Source organism: Acomys minous, assembly GCF_964271855.1.
Source record: "Acomys minous genome assembly, chromosome: 1".
Lineage (NCBI taxonomy): Eukaryota > Metazoa > Chordata > Mammalia > Rodentia > Muridae > Acomys > Acomys minous.
Window position 1 is genome coordinate 109816897 of NC_140483.1, and position 21596 is coordinate 109838492.

The window sequence follows — 21596 nt, forward strand, 5'->3', positions numbered from 1 at the left end:
GTATCATAAATGCATTACTCCACTTTCTTTTGACACAAAGAACAGAAATTGGAAAGGAATACCTAAGGGCATTTCAGTTTGCTTTCTCATATAATTGACCTCAATTTTTCTTCATGTCATGAATAGTCTTTTAAACTCTCTTTGTCTAAATTCTAGTATTTTTTTTTACAAGAATATGTCATGATGGTGATCACTTAGATTTCTTTTGCCAAGTTTGATATCCATTAATTTCCAGTTAATTTTAGGTTTACCTTTTTATTTTGTTTTGTATTGTTTCCCAAGACAGGACTTCTCTCTATAGTCTCTCTTTACACTGTGGGATCCAGAGATCAAGTTAAAGACTTGTTAAAGTTGAAGTGATCAGACTTGTATGGTAGATGGCTTTGCCCACTATTTAATCCCTCTGACCAAGAGTATAGAACATAGATAAACCATCTATTGCAAGTTGATTATTAATGTCACTGAAAAATAGCCACTTTAAAATTATGACTCCTAAATATTACACAACAATATTATAGCATGTTTTTATTTATTCAACCATATTTAGACAGCACCATCTTCTTGAAATCACCGCATTGTATTGATCCAATGGTTTTCCTTCAAATGTAGTGTCTTCTTGAGTGAAGATGCCACTATTTAACTGCTTATTTTACTTATAATTGAGAATAGGTTCTCCCTGAATGACTAACTGTATGAATGTGCTGTTGTGCTCCTGTAAGTAGGTATGGGATTAAGGTATAGAAGGCTTTTCCAAAGCCTTGTATCAACAAGTATACACATTCAGTTGTTATTTGGCATGTTCACCATATTGTTATTGAATATAGAGCACTGAATGTTGTTTATAATTTGTATTTCCTTAATTTGTTTTGTGTTAAAAATATTTTAATCCTTCCAGCTTCTATTTTGTCTCAAAGTACCATTAATTTTATTTATATGAGTATTTTCTTAGTCACTACTTTGAAACACAATATATTTTATTTATAATTCCTCTGTTTTATAACACTTTATGATTAATTCTTTAGTGTACAAAATGTTGCTAAGCTATTTTCGCTCATTTTGAAATATTACACCATCATTTTTAGATTTTTAGGGCATGCCCTGTGCTACCACTTTCTTTTTGAGCATAAGTTGTTTTCTTGTCATTTTCTTGTAATAGGTTTTCATTTTCTTGCATATAAATATAATTTATTTCTGTTATTCATGTCTTGGATGACATTTAGCTTTTTTTTTTTTTTTTGAGACAGGGTTTCTCTGTGTAGCCTTGGCTGTCCTGGACTCACTCTGTAGCTCAAACCCATAGAGATCTACTTGCCTCTGCCTCCTGAATGCTGGAGATTTAGCTTTTTATGGCCTTCCAGGAAGGGGTATTTGTGAGTTTATTTTTCCGTCTTCATGGTCAAATGGAAACTTTTGTTCACAGATGAGATACTAAATGAGACGTCTTGTCCTTCTCCTTTGTCCTTACTTTCCTAATCTCATCACTGTGGCTCCTTGGAGGTCGAGCACTGACCTGTGAGGAGTGTCCTGGGCTAAGGCAGGTCAAGCAGTACAGTCCTACTCTCAACACTTGTGCTTCTCTTCCCTTCTTCAGTTTTCCACCATTGACCTCAATTTATTCAGTCTGATTTCCTAAGAACTCCTGAAAGCCATTAGCATTTGTCTTTTTAAAAATTTGTACAGTTGCTAGAGCTTTATCGTCTCTTCCATAGAAATTTTCTTCTTACATTTGTGACTGGCTGTCTTAGGTCCCTCTGTGTTGTCACTGTGGTAGTTGCTCTCCACGCATAAGTATATACACTAAATATATATATATATAAACATACATTAGGTAACATAATAAAAATATCTATATATTATACATATTTTATATTACACATATAGTTCATTTTATACTAATACAATATAAATATAAACATATAATACGTTTGCTGAAAATGCCTGTCAATTTATTCATGAGGAGTAGCTTTAAGGTCACAAATCATGCATTGGTATTACTTCCATGTTGTTTTTCTCTTCTGTCAACTTGACTGTGTTTGTAATCATCTAGAAGTCACACATCTGAGCATTTCCAGAAATATTTAACAGAGAAAGGAGTGCCAACCTTCCATGTGGGCAGCACCATTGCTAGGACAGGGGCCCCAAACTGGATGATCATGGAATAATAAAGAGTTACGGATCAGGTGTCTCATCCTCTTGCTGAAGTGGGTTTCCCATTCTGAGTGATTCCCATCTCTCCAACTGTGAGGCAAAGTGACCTTTGCTTCTTTTGGTTGCTTTGATTCAGTTATTTTGTCATACCAACTTCCTCCTTTTGCTATCTGTTTATATTTGTACCAGTTTAGGGTTTATGCCTTGTTCTAGAGCTCATTTCTGTTAGTGTAATGGTAAGTTTCTCTTTATTTTACGCTGCCTTATTGCTATGCACTGTGGAGTGCCTCACAATGCAGGAACTTCCATCCTTTCTTAATCATCCACAGATACTGTTGAACTCTCATAGGGAGAGGTACATGCTATTGGATGATTTTGTTGTTGCTGAATTTCTACCCTCATTTTCTGCGCAGATGCCTTTTCAAAACTAGATAATTACACAAAAGATGATGATATTTTATTTTCCTTCACTCATTCATTCATTCATTCATTCACTCACTCATTCATTTTACATCCTGATCATAGCCCCATCCCTTCCCACCTCCCTGTCCCACCCTTTCTCCTTCTCTGCCACTGTCCACCTCTATTTCTCAGAAAAGGGGAGCTCTCCTCTCATCAACCCCGCCTCATCAAGCTATATCAGGACTGAATGTGTCCTCTTCCCCTGTGGCCTGGCAAGGAAGTCCCACCAGGAGGAAGTAATTGAAAAGCCAACAACAGAGTTCATGACAGAGAGAGAGCCCCTGCTCCCCTTACTAGGGGAATCACATGAAGCCTAAGCTGCCAATTGGCTACATCTGTGTAGAGGACCTAGGTCCAGTGCATGTAAGGTCCTTGGTTGGTGCTTCAGTCTCAGAAAGCCCCTCTGGGATTGGGTTAGTTGGCTCTATTGGTCTTCTTGTGAAACACCTGTCCCTTCCAGGTCCTTTCCTCCTTCCTCCTACTTTTCACAAGGTTCCCTATGCATCATCCAAGGTTTGGCTGTGACTGTTAGCATCTGTTTTGAGGCACTGCTGGGTGGAGTCTCTCGGAGGACAGCTCTGCTTCACTCTTGTCTGCAAGCATAGCAGAGTATCCTTAGTAGTGTTAAGGATTGGTTTTCTCCCATGGGGTGGAGCTTGGGTAGGGGTAGGCATTGATTGTACCTTCCCTCCATCTCTGCTCTACCTTTATCCCTGCACATCTTGTAGGCAGGGTGAATTTTGAGTTTTTGTGCATGCGTTGGTGTTCCCCTCTCTATTAGGAGACTTGTCTAGTTAGAGGATGTCCACTTCAGTCTCCATGACCCCTGCTACTAGGATTCTCTGCTAGAGTCCCCTCTCATATGTCCCCAGGAGCCTACCCTGCTTAGGTCTCCAGCTTGTTGCAAAGATAAGAGAAATTGTGGGTGAGAGCATCTCTATAGTGAGATTTTTTATGGTACAATCTATTCATAAGCTGAATTTTTTCCTTTATAAAGATATTGAATAGATTTTATGACAAGAGGCAAATGTGTATTTATCAAATTTTTTTTCATTTATAGTCATCTGTAAAAAGCTAGTGTTAGAGAGCAACAAAAATATCCTTTTTTCCCTCTAAAAATGCTATATGGTGTTTTTGGCCCTTTACTGACTTTGATTAAGCTCAAATTCAGGAGGTGCAGAAATCCAAGTATTTTTGGTGATTGTCATGTGCTTGGAAGTTGCAGAGACTTAAGCTGCTTTTGCCCTCCTGTGTGCCTCTCTACACTACAGCAGGCAGTGTGCCAGGATGGGTGGGGAGAGCATATTCATTCTTAACTCCTGTATTTTAAGCTTCTAAAGGTGGAATGGGCCATGCCTCATTCTATTTTGATTTGTTTCTGTGGAAAAAGAAAATGTTCTGTAAAACTATGCTTACTACTGTAACAAGAAAAACTTGGGAGATTTTCATTTCTTTTGCTCATGTGGGACAAGGCAGAGGAAGTTAGCTGTGTAGCATGGTGTTAGGACATCAAGAAGAATTTGAAGAATTTTGGCTTCAAGGAGAATACATGTGCATTGCATTCATTTGTTCATTTATTTATTTTGGATACTTCTTTGAGACTTTAAGTTTTTAAAAAGCTACCCAGATAGCAGAGGACAGTTAAAGCTGGAACGAGGATTCCTCATCACCTCATGTAACTGAGTATCTAGCTCCATGAAGGCTGACATTGGCTCATAAATGATGACCTGGGAATTTAATGCACTTATAAACCTAACCCACTTAACCAAATATCTTCTCTGAAGATTTAGATGATGAGAGGCAAGGAAATTTAATAGCTCACATCATATATATTAAACCTTTAAAAAATTTAATACCGTGCACGTATGAATTGATTTCCCACAAACTTTGTTTTTTGTTCAGTATCTAAGAAGAGTGTACAGGGTTGGAATTCACACGATAAACTAGAATATATTATTTTTGTCTCAGTAATGTTAAAAGTAAAAATTATGCAACATGTGTGCAAGCAGGCAAGCCATGCACTTATGGGCAAGAGTGGAGCCTCAGTGTATACGTTGAGCATTCACTGTTTGACACCTTTACCAGTGGTGAATTTGCAGTTCACAGTAAAGGCCAGTGAAAGTCAGCGAAGGGTTTTCCTGCTCATGATTTACTATATTGGATGAACAATTAGGATTATGAGTGAAAAGACATTAATGTAAAAAACATGTCTCACATGTGAAAATGAGTGTGTGTTTGTATGTGTGTGTGATGTATGTATATACATGTGGTGTGTAACGTCTGTGTTTGGGTGTGGCATGTGTATGTAGTATGTTCGGATGTGTGTGTATGTGTGGTGTGTATGCTCACACATATGCACAATTGAATCATGGATCACAATAGCTAAATAAGTCTTACAAGTAATCAATTTCAATCCTCAATTGTTACCCTATACCTTTAGACAAAAGAATAAAAATTTCCAGAAAATTCTTTCCCAAGAACTCGGAGCTAAGATTCCGGTAACTTGTGATTCATCATTCTCTTACAGAGTGTTTTTTTTTTTTCCTGAAGGAAGTGTTCATGAACTCACAATCATGGCATCTAAATTTTGTGAATGCTAATGTATTTCTCTGACTTTGTAAATGGATAGGGACAGTTTATGGACTCCTTTTTCCCATTTCCTGATTTCCCCCGACACTGGCTAAGGCCGCAGCCTTCCCTGAATAATTAGGTACCAAAAGCCAACCTTCATTATCAGGGTCTGCAGGAGTTCAAGAACTAAGCCACTTCAGCAAAGGTTATGATCCATTGTGGACAGCAGTACACTGTTGATTAGCTTTCTAACTTCATGTTTTAATGTTGAGCCAAGTACTTTAATGATTACATTGTGATGCAATGTGTGCTTGCATGTGGTTTGTGAATAAAAGAGAATTTAATCTTTTATTACCAGGGGGCCTTCAAGTAGTAACATTGTGTAGGACTCTTGCCTAGAATTACAAATAACCTTTCCTACTTAAATGTCATGCTTTAAAAATGTATCTTTTTTATGCACAGCGAGAGTGGAAAATACTGATGATTTTGGTCCAGATGCCCTTGGTAGCCTAAATGCACACTTCATAGTTTGAAAGTGCTGTTCATGCAATTGAGTCCATTCCCCCTTACAGAACTCTTAATGGAATTTATAGGGAAACATCTTTAAAAGTAGGTGAGAACTGAAAAAAATTCCATCTTAAGATTATTGTGTAAAATATGCTGTAGAAGATGCACTGAAAGACACTTATGTCTTTTGAATTGCTCAAGAGTAATGTGTTCAATTAAGAAGTTGCCAGGGTAACCAGGTCTACACTTGAACTTGATTTCTCTTGTCCAGGTATTTGACTTTGTGCATCATCTATAATCTTGAGATCACCATGGAGTCTGTGTCATCCCCACTAGTAAAAAGAGCTGGAAATTGTTTCTCTATAAAAACAGTGCTTTTGGAACATATCTTACAAGCCTATACCAACTGTATGGTAATATACATGCTACTTTATCCATGCGTGGTCTCAGTCTGTCTACAGTGTTCATATCTTGAAAATGTGTACATTTAATTCAGTATTAATTACTAAATTATTATGATGTATACAAGCTGAAAACATAAATAAAGCCCAATTCTGTCTCCAAAATAGAGTATATTTAATGATTATTTTAAAATAATTTAAGAAACTGGGCTTAACAAATTTTCCTTTAAAAATCTTAACAGATTTTAACATTACTTTTCCAATGATCTTTGTTAAATTATTTCTATTGCTTTCTAAACACTTAAAAATGTAGAGGTCTAAAATATGGAGTTTTGTCTGTATGACTTAGAAATGTTGGATACCAAACATTGATTTTTGTACAGAACACACTTCACAAGTATGGTGAATAAGAAAGCCACATAAGAAGAAAAACAGAATTAGAAGCTGTCCGCAATTGCCATGTAGAAGCAGACAGGACCTTCTACTTGCTTTCAAACATCTGAGTTAAGAAACACTGTAATTTATATCTCAAATATATATGAAAATAGAAAATGCAGTTTAATATATGACCATACCTTGTCACTAAATTAAACAGAAACATTTTTTGTATAGAATGTTTTCATTCTTAATAGTGTATTTTGATTTATTTTTGTAAAAAGAAAACAAAAATGACAAAAAACACAATAGGAACACACAATTTCTTCTATAAGGTTTTCACTAAATATATAAAAACTAGAATAACTTTAAACTATAGGTAATAAGATATACATGTATTACCCCAAATCAATAATATATATACCAAGTTTAAAAGTGTGGACTTTAAATTTTACCAGTCATGTGAACCAATTAGAAATCCCAGTTGACATATGTTTAATGCAATCTCTACACATAAGGTTCAGGGAACACAGAAAAGGAAGCAGAAATATTTTAAAGTCAAAGAATTATTATGTCTATTAGAGGATACTATCTTTGATATATGACAAAAAGTTGATTGAAGATCTATAGGCAATCACTTGCTGCTAAGAGAGGAAGAATAATTCTAATCCTAAAATGAGGCCTGCACATACACATATGGGTAACATGAAATTAAATCAGTATGTGTGTGTGTGTGTGTGTGTGTGTGTGTGAGAGAGAGAGAGAGAGAGAGAGAGAGAGAGAGAGAGAGAGAGAGAGAGAGAGAAGGAGAGAGAGAGACAGAGAGAGAGAGAGAGACAGAGAGAGAGAGAGACAGAGACAGAGACAGAGACACAGAGAGAGACACAGAGATGAGAGATGGAGAGACAGAGAGAATAATTAAAGAAGACGTAATCAAGTTAAGAAACAGTAGGAGTATAGGAAAAATTAGGAGGGAGAGTATGGGAATGAAATGATGTATATGCAGTATTCATATTTAACATTCTCCTAAAAATAACATACATGTTAAAAATTTGTAGTGTCATAATAGCAAATAAAGGAACACATAACAATGTATATTGTTACCTTTTATGCAGTTCTAAAAGGAAATGGATAAAAACTACAGATCTTTATGTTCAGCAAAATGAGTCAGGCTCAGAAAGACAAATATCATAGGTTTTCTATCATATGTGGAATCTATATTTAAATTTGTATGTTTATATTATGGAAATAGAAATGAGACTGTGTGAGGGCAGGGAGAATTCTGAAGAGTAGGTATGGTGGAAGTGGAAGGCAATGGGCAATTGTTCAGGCAGCAAACTCTCTGTCATTTTTTTTCCACTTTGGAAGCTGTTAATCTGCACTTCCTGTTTACTCAGGTAACTGATTTTATTCCTTCTCAAGTCTCTGATTGGGTTGAAGACCATACAGTTTAATTTTACCGTTAAGCTTAGTTGATTATGGGGTAAGATGTTTTTAGGTCTAGATAGATATTTTAAGTTGATAGAGATGAGATACGATAGATAGTGATTTTCATTCAGAATTTCAGGCTCACCAAGATAGGAAAGATTTTTTCTTTAAAGTTGCCAAACACAAATAGCCAAAACATTATGAATGTAACATCAATATAATTCCTGATTGTTTTGTGGTTCTTCTTGCTGTATGTAGTTTATTTTATATATGTGTAATAATATAAATGAATATGTTAAAAATATTAAAAAGAGTAGCAAGAAGATTAAAAGAGTCATAATCTTATCTGAAAACAATACTATTTGGTTCTACTGGTTAACTTGCCATCTTATTACAAACTAGCATTACTTGAAAGAAAAAAACCTCAGTTGAAATGTTGCCTCCATCAGATTAGTTTGTTGGCATTTGTGAAAGAGCTAATATGTATTATTAAGGATTGACATAGGAGGATGTGGGCCACTTGGATGAGGTGACCTCTGGTAAGATGGTTCTGTGTTGCATAAGAGAGCAAACTAGTAAGCAGTATTACCCCATGGTTTCTTCTTCAGTTCTTGTCTTTGAGTTTCTTTCTTTAGATCTCTCAGTGATGGACTTTCGACCTAGGAGTGTAAGATTTAAATACCCTTCCCCTCAGAAAACATAACCCAGGCTCATCAGTCAGAAGATTTGAGATGCTAAAATGACCACACTCATAGATAACGGTTCACAATCATAAAAATCCTGTTATTTATCTTCAAAGAAACACAAGGAAAGGATGTTTTAAAAAATAAATATATTGTGAGCAACTGCTTATACCTATGAACAAAAGTGCTACTGAATGCTGATGTTCACATTCAGGTCAGTATTCGTCCACGTAGAATTTCATCACATACCAGCACTTCCATGTGCTTTGGCGCAGAGGTAGGAATTCACTTTGTATGCTTTGGCCCCAACACAGTGATCAAAACGTAGCCCAATGTTTCCAACACTGTGCAAGCAATACAGATCGTTGCTCTTTGACGGCATGAGTTCCAGCATGGATGTCTTCCATTATAGCCTATTCTGTCTGAAATTTTTGGAACCACTTCCTCAGAAGGCTCTTCACATTTACCAGGATATATACATGCATAAATGCCCGAGCATTAAGCCGTAATCCAGATACAGTTGAAAGGTTCTTAATTGATATATTGCCCACAGTTGATGGCCTCAGTTCAGTTCAGAGAAAATCAATTTCTCCTTCAAATTTTTCCTATGAGAGTAGAATGTTTTAGAATAGTTAAGAAGTACAGGAGAGTTAAAGCCTTTGCCTTCAGCTGCAGTTCCCCAGAGCGAGCCAACACTCACCACACTTTTTACCTTACATGCTTGATTGGGAATATCCATGAACACAACATACTTTACTGGTCAGTAGTTATCTCTACAAACTGGTGAATTATAATATGAGATAATTATAATACATAAAAATGTAGTAAAATATTTAAATAATACATTTAGATGTATATCTTTACAATAATATTATTTATGAAACGTGTAGTAAAACCATGTTTTAAAACCATTAATTTATACCTAATTTCATTTTATTGAAATATAGAAAACTATGAGGGTAATAATTTAGTGAATCAACCCAGATTCACATCTTTCATCTCATCCCAATATAATCTATGCTGTTTGTTTTGAGAGTTTCCCACTGTGCAGCTGAGGCTATCCTGAAATGTGTGATCCTTTTGTCTTGGACTCTCATTAACTGGGATTACAGACACCAGAGACCCTTCAGTTCCTCATTTCCTAGGATTGCAAGCATGATCTCTTCTTCAATAAGAAATTAACTTAGATTAGAGGCGCTCCCTACTGTGTCCTGATGCAACAGATTTCTTTTTTTTTTTCAGAAATATTTAAAAGTCAATCTGAACTTGCCATCATTTTCATTGTAAATATGTCTATATCCAATACTCAGTTACAAGAATAATTAATTTCTTTCACTGTATAATCTATTTATCAGTAACACACATAAAAATTGTAGATAAGAAAATTGATAATATGTAATAAGCAATCAATTTTTATATATTTTAGAATTCTTATAACCTGTTTTTTCATCCTTGTATTTCTCAACTTCAGGGCCACAATATGTGTTAAGCTACGATATGTTACCACTAGGACCATTTATGGATTATTCTAGTCCTCATTAGTAGAAATACAAATGTATTAAATTTGAAATGGGTATTTAAAATATTATTAAAAGGTTTTGTTTCTTGACAAAGGCTCATGATCCACCCTGGTGCTAGCCTTGAAATCACCCTCCTTCTGCCTCCACCTACCCAGTGCAGGGCTTTGGGCACATATATCCATACCTGTTGCTGTGACTTTATTTAATTTTTGAATGATAATTTCAATTTTATATATTGACTAAATGAATATTCTCACAATATCCTGCTTTGTGCTATTTTTAAAAATTTATTACACACACACACACACACACACACACACACACACACACACACACAGTGTTCCAGAATTGACTGCATGAGGTGGAAAGGTCCTAGGGGAATATGCTCTACCACTGGGCTACATCTTCAGTCCCTGCAAGTATTTAAAACTCTATAAAAATAGTGGTATCCAGGGTGAAGCTAATATTGAAGAGGTACTGATGTAAAAACACTTTTATAGCACTTGCAGATTCACTTGTGATTGCAAAGGGAAGAGAGAATGATTGAGAAAAGAAGTTCATAATTATGAGAGATTATTTCTCAACTGGCATTTTGTTTTCCCCATAAGTGTAGCATGGCACCTACAACACCCAGCACCCAGCTGTATTTTAATTTTTAAATCATGTGTATTTGTGTGTGGGCATCCCAATTGTAGCCCATCCCTCATCCCCTCCTGGACTCACCATCCCTCATTCCTGCTCCCATAGTCCTCAGAAATGGGGAGCCCTCCTCCCCTATCATTTAACCGTATCCATTCAAGTCTCATTTGGTTGCCTGCATCCTCTCCTTCTGTGGCCTGACAAGGCTGCCCTGCTAGGGGGAAGTGATCAAGGAGTGGGAATCCATGTGAGAAGGAGGACCCTTACTCCCCATATTATGGGATCCACAAGGAGACTGTGCTGCTTGTTGACTACATCTGAGCAGGGGATCTACACCCTCCACCATGCATGGTCCTTGGTTGGTACATCAGTCTCTGCAGCCTCAGTGGTAGGTTCCCATCCTGTTCCTTCACTTCAACTACTTTTGGTGTCTTCTATTAGCCCTTCTGAATGAAAATAAGCATTCTCTCTAGGGTCTTCCTCATTTCTTAGCTTCTTTAGATCTGTGTATTATAGTGTGGTTATCCTGCATTATGTGGCTATTATCCACTTAGTAATGAGAACATACCATGTGTGTGTCTTTCTGGGTCTGAGTTTCCTCACTATGGATGATCATTTCTAGTTCCATCCATTTGCCTGCAAATTTCATGATTTCTTTGTAGCTGAGTAGTATTCCATTGTATAAATGCACCACAGTTTCTTAATCCATTCTTGGATTGAGGGACATCTAGGTTGTTTTCAAATTCTGAATATACAAATAAAGCTTCTCTCTCTTTTTAAAAATTTAAATTGCTTATCCAGATTACATCCTGATGTCATCCCCTCACTTGTATCTTCCCATTTTCTCCTCCCTTCTTCTTTCACCCTATTCTGTTCCCCTAGAGCTCTGACAGAAGGGGAACTTTTCCCCCCACCATATGATCACAGGCTATCAAGTCTCATCAGGAGAGCCTGTTTCCCCTTCCTCTGAGTGCCACTAGGCCTCCCCACCAAGGGAAAGTGCTCAAATAGGGGCACCAAAGTTCATGTCAGAGTCAGTCCCTGCTCTCTATACACCTGTGGAGAATGAGCTGTGCATCGGCTCGATCTGAATAAGGGGTCTAGGTTTACTTGTATGCATTGTCCTCGGTTGGTACACTAGTTTGTGTAGGCCACCATGGGTCCAGATCTGCCAGTGTTAATGGTGTCTTTTAGGGTTCCAGGACCCTCTGGGTCCTCCTGTCTCCCAATTATCCCATATCTCTCTCATCTGGAGTACCAATAGCAATAGTTTCTGCTCTGCTTAGCCTCAAACTAACTCCAACAATTTGTTTTAGTCTTCTAGCTCCTTCTCATTTTCTGGCTCTTTCTTCACCTGTACTGAGCTTGTTCTTTTTCCAACTTCTTTCTGTAAAACACTCCTGGTAAAACTGCACCCACCCACCCTCTTTCTGTGCTGCTCCCTTTTAAGTCACTTCTCTTTCCTCTCTGTTCTCTTGAAAATGGGCAGAACATTCTCCACAGTTGAGTGGAGAGTGGGATATGACTTTCTCACATACTCTGGTGTCTCACCTTTGACCATGTCCCCTGGAGGGGGAGACCTGGTGGCACTCAGAGGAAGGACAGCAGGTTACCAAGAAGAGACTTGATGCCCTATGAACATATAGAGGGGGAGGTAATCCCCCTCAGGAACAGTCATAGGGGAGGGGAATAAGGGGAAAATGGGAGGGAGGGAAGAATGGGAGGATACAAGGGATGGGATAACCATTGAGATGTAACAAGAATAAATTAATAAAGGAAAACAAAACAAAACAAAAAACAAAAAAACCAAAAAAAAAAAACCCAAAACAAAACAAAACAAAAAAAAGCAGTGCCAAATGGTACAAGGATATCAACTAAGACCCGAAACTCTGAAGACGCTACAATGAAAATTTTGCAATACACTAGAAGATGCAGTACAGCTTTCTAAAAAGGCTGGCAGTAGCTCAGGAAGTAAGACCAAACACAGCCGAGGGGACTTTACAAATTTGAAATGTTCTGCACAGCAAAGGAAGCTGCCAGTGCTGTGAAGAGGCAGCCTGCAGGATGGGGTGGGATGACTGCTTTTCACCTAGAGAGCTGACAGATGAGTAATAGCTCAGATAGACAAAGAAGTAAAAAATTAATCATAAAGAAAATAAACCACAAAATTTATTTTTGAACCGAATAAAGATGCCATAAAACAAGAAATATTAATGGCAAATGAAGACTTAAAATTTAAAAACCCTACCAGTTAGAGAAATTCACATTAAAGTACTTTGAAATTACATCTTACGCTATAGGGATAGCTACTATAAAAAAAAAAACCTGATGGTAGCCGATGCTAGTGAGTTTGTGGGCAAAAGCAGGGACCGTGTTAGCTGTTGGTGAGAGAATAGACTTGTACAACTACTATAGACATCAGTGCAGATATGCTAGAAATAGATTGACCACATGATGCATCTGTTGGGTGTGTTGTTGGAATGTATAACCAAAGGTCTTTATATCCTGCTCTAGAGATATTGGCTTATATGCTCATTACTGCTCTATTCACATGAACTGGGAAATGGAATAAGCTTATATATATATATATATATATATATATATATATATATATATATGTGTGTGTGTGTGTGTGTGTGTGTGTGTGTGTGTGTGTGTGTGTGTGTATTAAAATGGCTAAATATATAAGTGCAATTTTATTGAATTCTTAAGAAAATGAATATGACAAAATTTAAATAAATACAAAAAAGAAATAAGAAATTTCAATTTAGTTCTAGTTTGTTTAGAATTTTCGTCATGAAAAGTCGTGATTAGTCTTTGTTAAATGTTTCTGTATGCCACAATATCAATATGTGCGCTTTGCTTATTATCTTATTAAAATTAAGGTGCAAATATTGAAACAAACATTAGGTGGTAGAATGAATTTCTCATGGATTTTTAGTACTAAAATTTTATACTGTTGAATTTTGTCAATAGTAATTTATGGAATTTTGTATCTACATATTTAAGAGAGATTGGTTTAAGTTTTAATTATTTTTTATAGTGGCTTGTTATGATCTTAGTATTAATGAGATTCGTCAAACAACGGGTTGGAAAACATTTTCTTATCTCCATGGTTGTCCTTTGGAGATTCTTGAAGAAAATGTGTAAAATATTCCTGGAATGTCTAAAATAACTCGTCATTGAACTATATAGGTTCATTGTTTCTATTTAGAAAGAAAAGTGGCAGTTATAGCTTAACTAATTTAATTTAATAATTTAATAGTGTTTGTGTTGCCTCTTCTATGGAAGATTTGGTAAATCCACGGAATTCCTTAATTTAACTTAGTTTTCTCTGCCTACTATAGGTTTAGTTTGCTCTTGCTTATTTTATTTCCTTAGTTTTATGCTTTACTTACTGGCTCGAGTTTCTTTTACCATTCTTATGTATTATTTCTATAAACCCTGCAGTAGTTTGCCTTTCTGTATACCATACATATTAACAGGTTGAATTGTTTCTATTTATCTATATGATAGATTCCAAAAGCTTTGGTACTTATTCTGCTTGCTGTTTTCTATGATGTTTTTGGACATGTTTTGCTGCCAGATATTAATTTGAGAAAAGTTTTCGTCACTGTGGCCTCAAATACATATTCTCATCTATTTGGTTAGTTTCCTTAAGGTCAGATATTATTTCCTCAGCTGAACGAAGCTGACTAAGCAGTCCACCAAAAGCTTTCCAATATTTGTCACTGTATTGTTTTTGTTTACAGAATTTTTATTCCTGTCCTCACAATCTCTTAGAGTATAATGCCATCTCTGTGTGATAAAAATATACTTTATCCTTAGAGCTCTTAGTATATTTATGGTTATTTTAGATTCTTATCTGATAAATCCAAAATTGCAATCATGTCTCACTATTTCTGGTTACTTCGCTTTTATTAGAACCATGTTACTGGCTTTTTAAAAACAAAGGATATATTTTTTTGTCGGAATGAATTCTTAGGTAAGTGACGTTTATTTATTTATTTATTTATTTACTGTTGTTTTTTGTAAGTGACCTTATTGCATAGTCTTGTAATAACGCAAAGTATGGCAGAGACGATGCCCTATGGTCACATGCCAGTTTTTTTTGTGTATCCCTTTCTAGATACTGTGAGCCTCACCAGTGTTCCTCTGTTTCTTGTCTTCTTGAGTGGGTCAAGAGTACCAGATGGCTGCAATAGTGTGTCTGCATTCACTTTGATAGACTGGAATTTGGATAAACCTAATAGGTTAGACAATGTTAGAGTAGTTTCTCATGAAATCAGGCTTTGTCATTGTTTGTTTGTTTTTAAAGCAGAATACTCCATTACTTTTACTTTTGTCTGGCTACTTTCTCTCTTATCCTGAGCAAAACAGGAGTATATCTTTTTGCAGTTTTCAGTGCAAGTACCAGAGGAGAACAAAGTGTTGCCACTCTCTGGTAGGAGCCATCAACTGCAAAATTCAATGCAGGTAGTGTCTGCACCAAGCCTCAGTGACTGAGATGTTCAGTTTAAACTCCCTACTTTAAAACTAAGCACTGTGAGTTTCTGTTCAAGAGTCAGTTATTGCTGTCCTTCTAAGTTGTGACCCTCTTACCTGCTTATCTGTCTTTGTTTGAAAGATAATTGATTTTCCTTAAAAAACTCAATATCCTGGCAGATCTAAGGAACACTGACCATTTAATTTTTCAGTAGTTCAGCTACCTTGTGATGATAGAGGTGTGACTTCCAGGCTTTGTCCATTCCTTTTTATTAATGCCAGCATATCATAGTTTTTTGTTTTTATTTTTAATGTTTCTATGTTTCTGTTTTTAAAGTGAGGATAATCTTTTTACAGATAATATAAAATCAGATCTTATATCAACAACAAAAGAAAACTGTCATTGTCTTTCTTTTAAAAGTGTATATTTAGATTGATGTGAATTCTTCAAGTAGTTGGAATAATATCTATGATATTTGTGGTTATTATTTATCCATTGGTCTTTTAAAATAACTGCTTTTCTGTTTAATTCTGAAAAGCAAAAGCTTGACATGAACCTTTCATCATGAGTAAGTCACAGGGCTAAGCTGTCTTACAGGTACATGTGGGGTGTAGAATTTTCTTTATTTTTAACCCAGACAATTTATGAATTAATTCAGAAAATGAAAGGCTAGAAAATTATGTTTAAAGAATATGTTCTTTTTGTAAAGATTACAAATTATGTGAGATAGATCAAATTCTTTTATTTAGTTGATTCAGCTTTTGTCCACAAATATAAAAATTTCATGCACAGATTTGTCACTACCAAAGTGATTCATATAGTATGTAATACAAGTAAAACACTTGTACTTACATATTTTAATATTGCTAATTGGTGGTTTTACTTAGAGCCCTTTTTCAATAAGTATAAGGATGACAGAAAATATTGTTCTAAAACAGTGACTGTGTCTTTCTCAGATGAAATTTCTGTGTGGTTTGATAGTTTTCTTGTATCTTGATATTGAATATGTTTATGTCCATTAATATATATTGTTGTTTTGACAAATTTAATAGCATATGCTAATAGAAACATTTACATTCCTAGAATAAATTAAATTTTAATTTACTCAGCTTTATGTTTTTATTAATAGATGCAATTTAGTTCCCATTACTTTATGTATTATGTGGAAATCAATCATAGGAATATATTGTTGTGATAAATTTAATTATCAATTCCCTTGTGATGGATATTTAAGTTACTAAACATGCTATTTTGTAATACAGACATTTTTCTAAACCATATATTTCAGTTAGTAAATTATCATATAACATAGACAACAATTCTATGCGTCCTAGAAAATGTACTTCTAAACTGCTATATAGAGCATGTGTGGCAATTTTCACTATAACAAAAGTGCATCAGAATTTATTTCAAATAACCATTAATCTAAGTAAAAAGACTTGAACATAGCAATGTGTTCATATGTGCCTGTATGCTCATGTTACATAATTTCAGGTACATAATTTACTTGTATAGTGGGAACCCCCCAGGGGAAGAGTCTGAATGATCGCTTATGTCAAAACAGCAGAGAATAAAATAGGGCTTTGATGTGCAGTCTCTGTGTGTGCAGAAACTACCAACCACGGACACTGGACTTTCCCTTGCCCATCTCCATCAAAAGGGAATGAATCACAAACATTTATAACTTTGTATGGTTTAATTTATAAAGATTAAAATACCTATGAATTTTTATTTATAACAATAGAATTAGTCTAACATAGTCCTTCTAAGCTAACCACTTACTAATTTCTTTTAAAAATAGAATTGTGGCTCTGGAAAGGATCACCAGGTGATTAAATGCTTGACTTGAGAGCATGAGAGCCTAAGTTTAGTTTCCAGCACCATAAAAGGTTGGGCATGATAGTGCATGCTTTGCAGTCCTAGTGCTGAGGTGAAGACAGGCAGGTCCTTGAGGCTTCTTGACAGCAAGCCAAGACCAGTCAGCAGGTGCCAATCTCAGTGAACCTGTTTAAGAAGAAATAAAGTGTCTATGCCAGAGATAGACCCTGCTCCACTTGCTAGGTGACACACATGAAGACCAAGCGGCCCATAAGTTAGATATGTGTCAGGCACCTAGGCCCAGTCCATGCATACTTTTTGATAGAGATAATTTAGATTTAAAACTTTAGACTCATCTAGATAGGATAGATAGTATTTTTCTCAAGATCGCTAAATAAAAATAAGCTAAACATCTTGGATGTAACTTTTACTGAAATTTTAATTTATTAAGATTGCATCCCAATTGTTATCTCTCCCTTGTATCTCCCCGTTCCCACACACCCCCCTTTTCCACACTATTCCTCACTCTGAGACCTCTGACAGAGGGGACCTTGTGCCCCACCATATGACCACAGCCTATTAGGTCTCATCTGGAGAGTCTGTTTCTCCTTCCTCTGTGTACCACCAGGCCTCCTCACCAAGGGGAAGTGATCAAATTGGGGGCACCAGAGTTAATGTCAGAGACAGTCCCTACTCACCCCACAACTTTGGAGAATGAGCTGTTTATTGGCTAGATCTGAACAGCCATACAGATTTGCTGCATGCACTGTGCTTGGTGGTACAACTGTTTGCATAGGCGTCCTGGGTTGAGATCTGCCAGCCTTGATGATCTCCTTGTGGTGCTTCTGAACCCTCTGGGTCATTCCATCCCACCGTTTTCCCATACCACTCTCACTCAGAGTCTAGCAGCAAGCCCCAGCAACTGTGCTACTTCCTCACTGGGAGAAGTCTCTCAGAGGACATCTGTGTTGGGCTGACTTCTACCTTCTCCATACAAATGTGCATAATTTGTGCAGACACATCCATGCTCATCCAAAGAAATACACACACACACACAGTGTTAAAATATTTTTAACCATGTCCATTTTTTTATTCTGGTGTAGTGTGTGCGTGCTCTGTAGTATTTACTTTGCTTTATGAATGCTGAAGTGTTTGCATTCTCTATACCATATCCAAGGTCGGGCCACAGTTGGAGCAAATGGCTTTCTTCTTTTCAGGAGACTAGCTCCAGACCTGGGCCCATGCTTCTAGGATCCCTCTTGCTCCCAGTAATCACTCTACATTTCTTCTAAGGTTCTGTCTTGACAATCTTGATATCTTGTCTTCTCAGAAAAAATACCAGTGATCTAAACGCTATTCCAGAACCTTTCTGCATTTGTAAAGGAGATGTCCCAGTAGTGTTGGGGAAAACAGATAATTGCAGGTACTGAGTGCACCAGAACCCTGCTTCTCTTGGTAATATAATGTCTTTATTATACTGATTTCATTTCTCTCTCTCTCTCTCTCCTCTCTCTCTCTCTCTCTCTCTCTCTCTCTTTCTTTCTCTCTCTCTCTCTCTCTCTCTCTCTCTTTCTCTCTCTCTCTCTCTCTCTCTCTCTCTCTCTCTCTCTCTCTCTCTCTCTCTCTCTCTCTCTCTCTCTCTCACTGTTCCTATGGTAGCCAAATGCTAAATTTGGGTGTTTTCCCCCCACTCATAATCAACCTGTTTATTTATTGGAGACAAAGTCTCTAACTGCCTTGGAACTCAATGATTAGGCTAGAACGGATGCTCAGCATGTCCACGGGAACTTCCTGTCTTGGAATTCCAGGAATGTCATCTTATCTCTCTGTTTTATTATATGGATTCTGAGTACTAGACTCAGGTCCAGGTGCAGAGCAAACACTTTACCCACTTACCTGTCTCCATATGCCTCATCTTTATTTTCTGCAAATCTAGCTCTCACCCCAAAGCAAAATGTTGGCATTTGTTTTCTGTGCAAAAATACAACCAGTTGAGGTGACAATGCTGTAGCATTGTCTGCTTTTGGGTCAGATGAGTGGGAAAGCATAGGCAAGGACACGAAGACCCCTTATATTTAGTGGCCTCAAGGGATGCTGAGAATCTGGCCTTCTTTAATGAACTTCTCAGCTCTACTTTCCCAGGCTTCAAAATAAAGACTGGAGATTCCTGTTTCAAAAATATTGAATACTTGAAAATGAAAAAATAAGATCAAGTTAGAAACAAAGAAATGAGACAATCTGTAATATTATTTGGGTGCCCATTATTTTTGTCCTATTTTACTTTTGGTTGATTTTTTTTCCTCCTTTATTAATTTATTCTTGTTACATCTCAATGGTTATCCCATCCCTTGTATCCTCCCATTCTTCCCTCCCTCCCAATTTCCCCTTATTCCCTTCCCCTATGACTGTTCCTGAGGGGGATTACCTCCTCCTCTATATGCTCATAGGGTATCAAGTCTCTTCTTGGTAACTTGCTGTCCTTCCTCTGATTGCCACCAGGTCTCCCCGTCCAGGGGACATGGTCAAAGGTGAGGCACCAGAGTATGTGAGAAAGTCATATTCCACTCTCCACTCTACTGTTGGGAGTGTTCTGTCCATTGGCTAGATCTGGGTAGGGGCTTAAGGTTTACCGCCTGTATTGTCCCTGGCTGGTGGGAATGCAAACTAGTACAACCACTTTGGAAATCTATCTGGTGCTATCTCAGAAAAATGGGAATAGGGCTTCCTCAAGACCCAGCTATTCCACTCCTTGGAATATACCCAGAAGATGCTCCAGCACACAGCAAGAAAATTTGCTCAACCATGTTCATAGCAGCCTTATTCATAATAGCCAGAACATGGAAACAGCCTAAGTGTCCCTCAATAGAAGAATGGATAAAGAAACTGTGGTACATATACACTATGGAATACTATTCAGCTATTAAAAACAAGGAATTCCCGAAATTTGTGGATAAATGGATTGAACTAGAAATGATCATAATGAGTGAGTTAACCCAGAAGCAGAAAGACTCAAATGGTATATACTCACTTATATCTGCATATTAGCCCAAGGGGCATGTCCCACGAAAGCCTTCACTTACCAGGAAACCGAGACAGAGGGGAGGACATTCTAGTGGGACTCTAGATGAGAGAATCATGGGAGAATGGCAAAGTAGAAGGATCCAGAGGGTCCTAGAAGCCTACAAGTAGAACATTATGATAGGCAGATTTGGGCCCAGGGGTCCCGCTCAAACTATGGCACCAGTTTTGGTTGATTTTTAATAAAAGTGTACATAAAGTAACACACACACATACACACACCCACTCACACATACAATGATTCATGCCTCAGACTTTGGTTATCCAGCTGAAAAGATAATAAAATTAAGATTACTAAAATAGTTGAGCGAATGTCCTCATTTGCACTCCACCAGCAGTGGAAGAGTGTTCCCCTTTCTCTATATCCTCTCCAGCTTGTGCTGTCACTTGAATTTTTGATATTAGCCATTCTGGTAGGTGTAAGATGAAATCTCCAAGTTGTTTTAATTTGCATTTTCTTGATAACTAAAGATATTGAGCATTTCTTTGTTTCTCCACTATTTGATATTCCTCTGTCGAGAATTTTCTGCTTAGCTCTGTACCTCATTTTTCACTTGGGTTACTAGGTTTGGTTGTGTTTAATTTCTCGAGTTCTTTATATATTTGGTTATTAGCCCTTTTCAGATGTAGGGTTGGCAAAGATCTTTTCCTAGTCTGTATAGGCTATTGTTTTGTTCTGTTGACAGAAACTCTTCTGTTTCATGTGGTCTCATTTATTAATTGTTCATCTTAGAGCCTGAGCTATTTGTGTTCTGTTATAGGAAATCATACTGACATGCATGGTGTATACTCATTTATAAGTGGATGTCCTCTGAAAGACTCCACCTAGAAGGGGAGAGAGACATATGCTGGGACTCACAGCAGGACTCCTGAGAGTTTCGTGGAAGAATGGGGAGATGGAAGGACCCACAGGGTTTAGGAGCCCCACAAGGAGACCATTAAAACCAGAAGATCTTGACCCAAGGGGCCTGTACAGACTGTTGCACTAATCAAGGACAATGCATGTAGTACCCTAGACTCCCTGTTTCAGTCTAGCCAACAGACCACTATGGTTATGGTTATGGTTATGGTTATGATTATGGTTATGGCTATGGTTATGGGAGAGTGGGGACTGCCTCTGACATGAACTCTGGTGCCTGTGATATGATAACTTTCCCTTGTTGGGTAGGCTCTATGGGCACACAAAGGAAGGGGGCATGCAGGCTTTCAGGATAAGACCTGATAGACTGTGATCAGGTGGTGGAGTAGGAGGGCCTGGCCTGTCAGAAGTCTAGGGGCAAGGAGAGAGGGTGGTAAGATTACTAGAATACATTCATTTTGTAACTACAACTGGAAGGCCAAGGCATAAATATTTTGAGTTGATGGGTAGCCTGTGCTAATAACAAGTTCAAAGCTGATCTAAGCTACAGTAAAAAAAAAAAATTAAAGTAAAACTAAATAAAAGATAATGCTATAAAGAGTTATAAATGGTACCAAACAC

The 21596-nt window shown here is 37.0% G+C and overlaps 1 protein-coding gene across 6 annotated transcripts in view; it reads left to right on the forward strand.

The window, feature by feature from the left end:
* Positions 1-21596, forward strand: part of SNTG1 (syntrophin gamma 1) — a 707225-nt gene that overhangs the window by 325041 nt on the left and 360588 nt on the right. The window lies entirely within an intron of this gene.